This window comes from Pongo pygmaeus, chromosome 21 (assembly GCF_028885625.2).
Source record: "Pongo pygmaeus isolate AG05252 chromosome 21, NHGRI_mPonPyg2-v2.0_pri, whole genome shotgun sequence".
Lineage (NCBI taxonomy): Eukaryota > Metazoa > Chordata > Mammalia > Primates > Hominidae > Pongo > Pongo pygmaeus.
The window spans coordinates 52,873,955-52,883,782 of NC_072394.2; the positions used below are offsets into that span (position 1 = coordinate 52,873,955).

General features: G+C 56.2%; 1 long non-coding RNA gene across 2 annotated transcripts in view; it reads left to right on the forward strand.

Moving 5' to 3' along the window:
- LOC134738884 (uncharacterized) overlaps positions 1-5,218 on the forward strand; it is a 30,895-nt gene extending 25,677 nt beyond the window's left edge. Inside the window, exons 2-4 of one of the 2 annotated variants that reach the window (XR_010125104.1) lie at positions 2,096-2,185; positions 3,905-3,990; positions 4,652-5,218. This is a non-coding gene — a long non-coding RNA (uncharacterized LOC134738884). The remainder of the gene's footprint in view (positions 1-2,095; positions 2,186-3,904; positions 3,991-4,651) is intronic. The other variant, XR_010125105.1, reaches the window with a different exon arrangement.
- Positions 5,219-9,828: the final 4,610 nt, after the last annotated feature.

The following is a 9,828-nucleotide window of genomic DNA, read 5'->3' on the forward strand; positions in this document are numbered from 1 at the left end:
GGGCGGGATCCCAGTTCAGATCCCTCTGGCTGTGTGAAGCAGGGACACCCAGGCGGAGATGGCCACAGATGTCCAGGCGAGTGAGGATGGCAACTTGGATGGGGGCGATGCCAGCGAATGTGGGGAGAGATGGCCAGGCCTGGCGGGAGGCCCAGGGCTCTGCATTCGGTTTCGTTTTTCCTTTTACACAATCCCCCCCCCGGCCCCGGGCACTCTGGGTCACTGGACTTTCCCTGGCACTGCCGGTGGGGCCCACAACCTGCCGGCCATCTGGCCTCTCCGGGTCCCAGCCGGTTCCCTGCCCTGTCCTGGACCCTTCCTCTCCAGGAACAGGCCCAGCTCCAGTTCCTCTGTCACTGTTCCCCACCACCTCCTGCCCCAGCTCTGCCTGGGCCCTGCTGATCTCCTAATTCTGCCTCTGCTCCAGCACCCCCTGCTCCAGCCCTGCTGGCTGCCTGGGAGCTGGCAGATGCTTCCTCTGAGCTGCCTTTTCCTGATCAAGTTTGCCTCCAAGGAAGTCAGCCTGAGACTCCCAGCCAGTTGGGGGAGACAGGTTCGAGGGAAGTACCCCAAGGTAGCTTGCCAGAGGGCAGCCTCGCTCTTGGGCAGATTTTTCCTCTGGTCCAGTTTGTTGCTGGATGGAGCAGGCAGATCTACCTTCCCCACTGACTCAGGCCTTGGGTGCTCAGATGGAGACTGTGGCTGGAGAGCTGTATTGAGCAGGGCTCTGAGGCTGCATCTACGATACTAGGAAGGAGACTCATCATTGATTAGTAATGCCTGCTGTGGACCCAGGATGGTGGATAGGGGCCACGCTGGCCTCATCTGTGTGTCTGCAGCACCCAGTAGGTCCTCAGGTCTGCGCTCCCCTGTTGTGCCTCTAAATCTTCAAGTATAACAAATGCTGTTTGAAAATACCTTACGACGGTGGGCGGAGGTGGGAGGATTGCTTGAGGCCAGGAGTTCCAGACCAGCCTGGGCAACAGAGTGAGAACCCATCTCTAGGGGGAAAAAAAATTAGCTGAGTGTACTGGTGTACGCCTGTAGTCCCAGTTACTTGAGAGGCTGAGGTGGGAGAATTGCTTGAGCCCAGGAGATTGAGGCTGAAGTGGGCTATGATGATTGTGCCACTCCACTCCAGCCTGGGCAACAGGGCAAGACCCCCTATCTCTCTTAAAAAAAAAAAAAAGGAGAAAAAGAGAGAGAGAAAATACCCCATGACCTTGGTTTCCTTATCTGTGAAATGGGGATGATGATGACAAGTCCCCAGAGGGCTTCCCCGCACCCTGGCAGTGGCCCTGACACAGAGGCCCTGAGAGCTGTGTGTTCCGGAGTCATGCAGCTGGTACATGGCCGAGCTGGTGGGGTTTGAACCCTGGGCGCCTGAGTCAGGGAGAACAGGCGGAACAGTTGGGCCAGGGAGGGGAAGGTGCTGCCCAGAGCTCACAGTGACCTTGGACCCCACTTCTTCTTTCTGCCCAGTGTGCTCGGCACACAGGAAGCCTGGCGGGGCCTCCCTTGCCCATCCTGTCTGCAGCCGGGTGGACACGGTCCCGGCGTCACCCACCGCCACCCAGGCCTCCTCCTTCCTGTGTTGTGCAAGACGAGGCGTCCCCTGTGTGGAATGGGCAGGCAGCTCTGGCGATGGGTGAACGGGTGAATGGGGGCCTCTCAGGGGGGGTCACTGCCCGCGGTTACCGCTAGCAGGCCTGGCCTAGGCCTCCGCCCCTTCCTCCTCCTTCTCCTCCTCCTCTGTTTCCCCAAAGTTCAGGCAGCCTTAAGCAAGAGGCTGTGGGACCCAGGAAACTGGGGAGGTTGTCCAGCCACCATCTTGTCCCCACAGAGCAGACCTAGGCTTGCGCAGTCATGGAGAGGACCTAAACAACAACAACAAAACTATAATAATAATGATAATAGCTATTACAGTGGAGTGGCTTCTATGCACCAGGCATGCTCTCATTTAACCACAAATACATAAAAAGCACCTCTTATGTGCCAAGTGTGATTCTCAGACCTTTACCTCATGTCCCATCGAATCCCCAGCAACCCTTGTGAAACAGTTTTTTTTTTTTTTTTTAATGGTTCCTTTCTTCAGAGTAGAAAACTGAGGCTCTGAGAGATGAAGCTACTTGCCAAGGTCACACAACTCAGCCACATCCCACTGAACATCATCCTGTTCCCTGGGGTGAGTGCTCTCCTGGAAGTTGGGGGGCTCAGAAGCTGTTGGTGCCCACCTGGGAGGTCGCCCTTGCAGCTGCTATCCTGAGTCTCTTGCCCAAGGGCTTCCTCTGAGCACGAGAGTGTGGGAAGCAAGTGAGAGACCCTTGCCAGTAGAGGTGAGGTCTGTTTGTCCCCCCACTCAGGGCTAAGCAAGAAGCTTCCTTGCTTCTGGCTCGGGGGACAGTGGGAAGGTACTTTCTGCGAGTTCTCCCAGAGGCCTCTGGGGGGTTGGGCTCCTGTTGCCCACTGAGGAGACCTGCTCATCCACCTTCCTTGTGTCACTTCCTCACTCCTTCCCAGTGTTTCTAGAATCACCTCCCAAATATCCCGCTTGCACCCAAACCCTTGTCTTGGGTCAGCTTCTGGGAGCCAACCTAAGCCAGCAGCTATAATGCTCAGGGCTTAAGAGCTTTGGAATCAGATGGACCTGAGTGTGAGTCCCGGCCCTGCCACTTAACCTGAGTGTGAACTTGGGAGCCTGCCTCACCTCTCGGAACCTCAGTTCCTCCATCTATGAAAAGGGAACTTAACGTGCAGAAAACCAAGTGACTATGAGGGGGATGGGGCAGTGTGAGATGACGGGACCAGAGCACGTTCCTGGCTGCAGAGCCCACAAGTCACGTTGTCTCTGAGAGCTTTTGGGGCAGTATGGGGACAGGGGCGCAGAGGAAGAACTGATCGCGAGTCCTTAGCCCTATTTAGCTGACAGGGGACAGAGATGTGTAGGAAAGAGGTACAGCCTTTTTCCACCTTCCCTACCCATCATCCCTGAGATTCCAAATGAACATCGGGACCAACCCTGGGAGCCCAGTGGATGTTCAGGGTAGGGCAAAGAACAGGTGCCAAGTTTGCTCCCTGGGGGGTGAGACTGGGTGGCCGCAAGAGCCGCATTGGTAGTACTTTCACCAGGTAGACAGCAGGCACCTCATCCCTGCAGATCACAGCTTCCAGGGCCACCTGTCTACAGAATCCCTTCACTGATCTGTGCTTGAGGCAGGGGTGTGGGGGACTGGGCGTCCTTCTTTTACTCTGGGTGGGGGTCTCATGCTCAGAGGGAGCTCTGTCTACCCCCACCACAAACCTGCAGTTTCCCTGCTACAGCGATGGCAACCTCAGCCACCTGGCTGCCCAGGCCCCCAACCTGGGTTCTCCCTCTTGTTCCCATGGGCAGCCCATCAGCAAACTCATCCACACGTCCAAGGGTGCACCCCCACTACCCTGCCCTGCCGTGGTCCAGCTAGGATGTTTGCAGTCGTCTCCTCATTGGTCTCCCTGCCTTCTCTCTCGCCTTCCTAAGCCAGAGGAATTCTGTAAGAGCTCAAGTTAGATCCTATCCCTTCTCTGCTCAGAACCCTCCATGGCTCCCAACTCACTCAGAGCAGAAGCCCACAGGGCCTGCAGGATCTACGCCCCAGCCCCTCCTGACCTCACTGCCTCTCCCTTCTCTGCTCACCCGCAGCCACGGTGGCCTCATCTTTCTGCCATAAACTTGCCAATTATCCTGCTGCTGCCTCAGGGACTTCGCACCCACTCTTCCCTCTGGAACAGAGGACGCTCTCGCCAGCTCTCCCCATGGCGGATCCTTGTCTAGGGTCAGGCCTCTGCTTCAAAGTCACCCCTGGGGACACCTTCTCTGACCAGCCCCTCATTCCTATGGCCTCATGCTGTTTTTATTTCTTCCTAGGACTTAGCGCGTATCCTAGAAATTAACCTGCTGGTTGATCCTGTTTCTTGTCTGTCTCTTTCCAGTGGAATGTCACCATTGCCCAGGTGGGGATTTTTGTGTGTTTTGTTCACTGCTGTACACCCAGCCCCCAGCACAGCGCCTGTCCAGGACAAGTGCCCAGTAAACACTCGGGAAGCAATGCAAGCGTGCACGCATGGATAAATATTTCTTTGGCAGATGAGGGGGCTAAGGTTCAGAGAAGGCCCTGGGGTCTCAGACTCACAGCCCAGTGCTCTTTCTGCTTACACGCTCTGGTCTCTGGGGCAGTTTGTTGCCTGTTCAGCAACAAAGAGGGCGTGCCTAGTTAGGGGTCCTGCGTGAGAATCGCAGTCCCTGCGTGTCTTGGCTGGAGGTCACCACCCTCTCTGCTCCAGGGCCTGTAATTACCACTTACCCTGGTCAATGGGTCCGAGAGATTCCCCATGTAGGCAGGGCTGTGGCCAGGGTGCTCACCTGGCCCCCAGCAGGTCCCGTGGGCACTGTCTGGCCGGGCTTCATGGCTGACATTCCAGGTTCATTTCTAGCCCTGGGCTGCCACTGGCAGAGGGTGGGGAGAGGGTCGTGGGCTTCAGGCTGGACAAACCAGTCAGCCTTCCCAGCTGGGCCACCTGACCACCCACTTCCTGTGGGGCTCCTTGAGGCCTGGAGGGTGGAGGGGGCCTCTGTTCAACCCCCACCCATGCCCTCTTCCCTTCTCTCCCTCAGCAGGTCCTCCCAGCAGCTCCTGCAAGCAGACCCCCGACCCAAGCCCTTCCTTCTGCCTCCACTGCCACCATTGCTGCTCATCTCTGCTGGCACAGAAGTCTCTTCCCTGGTCTTCCAGAAATCCCCTCTCCACACTCAGCCAGAGGGAGCTGTTAAAACTGCGGGCCAGCCCACATCCGTCCACAGCAAAGTCCTCTCTAAGGGATCCCTGTTGCTTGGAGAATAAACCCTCAGATTCGTTCCTTCCTTGGCTCTCGGGGCCTCCTCTCTGACCTGCCTCTGTCTCCCCTCCCAGCCTTCCTCGTCACTCACCCTCCAGCCACGCTGGCTTCCTCCTTGCTCCTGAAACAGCCTGAGGCCCACACTGCCCTGGGCCCTTTGCACTGGCTGTTCCCTCTGCCTGGAACACTTCTCCCAGGCGTCCACAGGGCTCCCTCCCGCAACTCCTTTGGGTGCCCACATGGGAAGCCATCCCTGACCGCCCCCCCTCACTTCCTTCTGAGCGCAGTGGGGTCTTTCTACCTAGTCGTGAGGGCAGGGATTTTTGTCTGCTGTGTTCTCTGTGTGCCCCCAGTGCCATCACAGTGCTTGGCAGATGGTAAGTGCTCGACACACATCAGCTGACTGCCTGAATGAACAACTCTATGAGCCGATGGCAGATAAGGACACTGAGGTCCTCTGGGGTAGGTGACCAGCCCAAGGCCACACAGCTGGTCTGAGATTAGGCCAGGAGAGGAGCCCGGGTTGGTCACATCCTGGAGTTGGCATCTTGGAAACTGCATCAGGAGAATAATAAAGATGAGACGCAGGCTCTAACAAGTGGATACCAGTGACTCTCGCCCCACCAGCCCCAGCCCTGCAGCCTTGGGCCCTTCCAGGAGTCATGGTCTGCCTGCCTGGGGCATTCCAGGCTTCGACCCAGGTCCTGCGCTTTCTATTTTGAGCCTCTTAGTCTTGAGGACTGTGTGTTCCCAGCAGGCGGCGCGGGCCAGAGGCTGAGCCTGGGTGTGGCTGTCACCCTATCTGGGGCCAGAGACCCAGATTCACGGGCCCTTAACCTGTTGGCTGCTGAGGGCTCTGGCATAAGCCCTGTTCCCTGCTTGATTGTCTCCCCTTCAAGCCCTTGCCCTGGTATCGTATCGGCCCATCTCACCTTGGATTATATCCCTGTTTGGCCCCATTTGAATCCTGGCTCTGCCCCTTTCCAGCGATGTGACCTTGGGCAAGTCACTTCATCTCTCTGGGTCTCAGTTTCTTCAGCTGGGAAATGGGGACAATAAGAGTACCTGTCTCTGGCTATGTGTGGTGACTCATGCCTGTAACCCCAGCGCTTTGGGAAGCCGAGGCGAGAGAATTGCTTGAGACCAAGAGTTTGAGATCAGCCCTGGGCAAGTGAGACCCCTGTCTCTACAAAATTTTTAAAAAATTAGCCGGGTGTGGTGGTGTGCGCCTGTAGTCCCAGCTATTCTAGAGGCTGAGGTGGGAGGATTGCTTGAGCCCAGGAGTTTGAGGCTGCAGTGAGCTATGATTATGCCCCTGCACATCAGCCTGGGTGATAGAATGAGGCCCCATCTCTAGAAATAACAATACTAATAATAAATAAAAATGAAAACGAGTACCTGTCTTCTGGGGTTGCAGAGGAGATTCAATGTGATGAAATTGATGAGTGCCCCGCATGGAGCCGGAAACTCAGGGAGCATCGATAATGAGTCCCCCACCATCAGCAGCTGGCTGAAATATAAAAACTGTCATGGCCTCTGGAGAAATGACAAGAATTCGAAGGAGCTTCCCTGCACTGGCCACCCTACACCTTACACCCTTACTTCCTCCCCTCAACTTGCCTGGATTTATCGACCCCCCACTACCCCACCGGTTGCCTTCTCTCCACCTGGCACTTTTCGTATGAATTTGCTTGTTGGATCTTGCCTGTCTCCCCAGCAGAACATTGGCGCCATCAGGACAGGGACTTTTGTCTACCTTACGCACCTAGTGCAATGCCTGGCACACAGTCGGTGCTCAATAAATATTTGTTAAAAGAACCAATAAATGAATAGTGACCTCTCTGGGGAGAGGAGCCCTGAGCTCACCTCCCTCCCCTGGCCCAGGGCTCTAAGGTGCTTGTTGGTGTCAGGCCCAGGCCCCCTCTCATCAAGCAGCCAACAAAACTGCCCTGGTTGGTGTTCTCATTTCACAGATGGAGAGACTGAGCCCAGAGAGGGAGAGTCGCCTGTCTGATGTCACACAGAGGTCAGCATCTGGGCTGGGATTCCAGCCCAGCACCATGTGGGGTGGGGGGCAGTAGAGCAATCTTTTCCTGGAGGGAGTCAATGGTGATGGTGGGAATGGGTCGGGGTGCTGGCAAGGAGTTTCCAAGGCCCCCAGGAGGGAGAGAGGCATGGGAGATGAGTTAGTCCCTCTTGAGTTCTGTCTCTCTCTGTGTCTCTCTGTTTCTGCCTCTTTCTGTCTCCTTGTATTTCTCGGTCCCTGTCTTCGTCTCTACCTCTTTCTCTCTTCCTTGTGTATCTGACCCACTGCCCAGGAGGGGATACAGGCAGAGACCCCTGGCTTGGGGCCTGGAGTTGGGGCCAACGAGGGGATTGACATCTGGGGTTGAGCTGGGAATCTGAAGCCAGACCCTGCAGCCAGGGACAACATTCCAGTCTCGGCTCCACACTCCAGGGATAGCCTTGGAACGCCAGGCAGTTCAGAGAGCCTGAGGCCTGGTCTTGGAGACCTGGGTTCCAATCCCAGCTTTGCCACATTCCAACCTTGTGGCCTTGGGCCCTTAGCCTTTGTTCCTGTAAAATGGGACCACTGAGAGCCCGATCTCGGGGTTTTATGAGGAGGAACGATGAGAGGGCTGTGCTGGGCTTCCTGAAGCCCTGTGTGGCCTGGAAAGCACTCAATAAATAACTCAGTGTAATGATTTCTTCTAGCAGATGGGGAAAGCGAGAGTTAAAGAGGCCCGATCATTTCACTCACTCATTCCTCAAACGTTATTAAGCACCTGCCATGCACCAGGTGCTTTGTTTTGTATCCATTAACTCAGGGTTCAGCAAACCTGGTTCACAGACTGTTTTTATAAATAAAGTTTTATTGGCACACAGCATGCCCATTCATTTACATATTGTCCACAGCTGCCTTTACCCTACAACTGCAATGTTGAGTAGCTGTGAGAGAGACCTTAAAACCCGCAAAGCTGAACATATGAACTCTCTGGACATTTACGGTAAAGTTTGCTAATCCCTGGATTAGCCCATTACAACCCTGGAGGAAGGACGTGTCATAAGCTTGATTTTATGGATTAGGAACTGAGGTCCCAGCGCAGTGTCTGTCACAAGGTTGGGTCTCCATACATAATACCTGGGTCTTATTCCTCCTCTTCTGCCCCGTGGGGAGCTGCCAACTCCTGTTCCCTTTCCCTATCCTACATGGATCATAAGTGGATAATTTGAATCCCGCAGAGGAAGGAATGCTGTTTGAAGGTCAGGTCAATGGAAAGAGTCCTATTTTCAGGTCAATTTGGACCTTGCCAAAGCCTCTTCCTTCTGGTGACCTTAGCTGAGAGGTCTGCCACTAGTAGGTGCTTTATGAACAGTTGCTGAACAAGTGGTGTGCATCACCCCCCCGCCATGAACTTCAGCTTGCTTGAAGGTGGATTCCTCCAGGTAATTGCAGGAGACCCCACGGCCGGCCGCACACCACCATTGGGGTTAAAGATGGCCTCAAGCCATCGGTGGGAGAACACCCTTGGCAGGGAGATGCTTTCTAGAGCTCCATGGAAGTGGGGGAGGGGATCTCACTGCCCCCCAAGTGTGCCCTGGAGTCTTTGTCCCTTCCTCCCTCATGCTGGAGGCCTGCAGGTACCTGGCTTGGGACATTGCCTGGCCCTCAAAACACCCAGGTTCCTCCCAAGCTCCTCCCCAGCCTCCTCCCTGCTGGCCTTGGGGAGCTCCCGGTTTGCCCTCAGCCCTTTTCTGGAGGCCCCAGAATCACCAAGAGGTAATCCTGCCTGCTGCCTGGAGAAGGCGATGCGGGAGACTCAGGAACCTGGGGTCTTCCCCAGCCAGGGGGCGGGCGTGGTGATCCGCGGCTGCTGAGCACTGCGGTGCCTTCCCTGATGGCCTTGTGTGCCGCTCCCTGTCCCTCCCGTAGAGCAGCCTTCCCATACTGCTGGGTGACACTTGGGTAAGTCATTTCACCTCTTGGCTCTGTAAAATGGGACTGGGGTGGTCCCTACCCCTTCAGGGTGTCGTGAGAATGAAAGGCATCAAGTGGGCAAAGCGCTTGGCGTGGCCCTGAACCATGGTGGGCATTTGTCACACACGCTTATGGACTTATTCCTGGGTCCCTAGGACACCCTGGAGCTCCTCCCCAGGTTGGGCCTTCTGCTAGCGTGAGAGGGAAGAAGGGGGACATAGACACCGAAGATACAGTTCTCATCCTCATCTAAATGCTGGCGACTTCCAAGGCCATCTCCCCAAGGCCTCCCCTGCTAGACTCAGGGGTCTCCACCCACCTGTCTCTGTCACTGCTGGGATGACCAGGAGGAGCCTCAAACCCAGGTCGGCCAGGACTCCATTCCTGATCTGCCCCCTGAAACCAGTCCTGCCTCCGCTGATGGCTCCGCCATCCTCCAGGTGGTCCCCCAAACCTGGGAGTCTCCCCTGCCTTCTTCTTCTCACTCGCTCCCGCATCTGATCGCTCATCACATCCTGTTGACTCCACCTTCAAGGTGGACCTGGAGTCTGCCCTTGTCTCCCCACCTCCACGGCCCCGCTTCGGCCACGGCCACCAGCACCACCGCCTGGACTGGTGCAGTCACCTCCTCCTGGCTTCCTTTTCTCCCTCAGCCCCTCACAGTCTGTTCTCCACACACGACCAGAGGGACCTGTCAGAAGGGACTTATACCTTCCAGCACAGACCCTCCCAGGGATCCCAGCTCTCGGAGTGAAAGCTCCCTGTGGCCTGCGGGGCCGGGTGTGACCCTGACCCCCCAGCAAACCCTCCACTTGTCTGATGACCTCGCTGCCTCTCTCCCTCGCTTACTCCCTTCCAGCCCTGATAGCTTCCTGCTGTTCCTCAAGAAGCCCTGGGTCTTTCCACCTCAAGGTCTTTGCAGGTCCCTGGAGCCCTCGTCCACCATGGATGTCCACGACTCCCTCACCTCCTTCAGG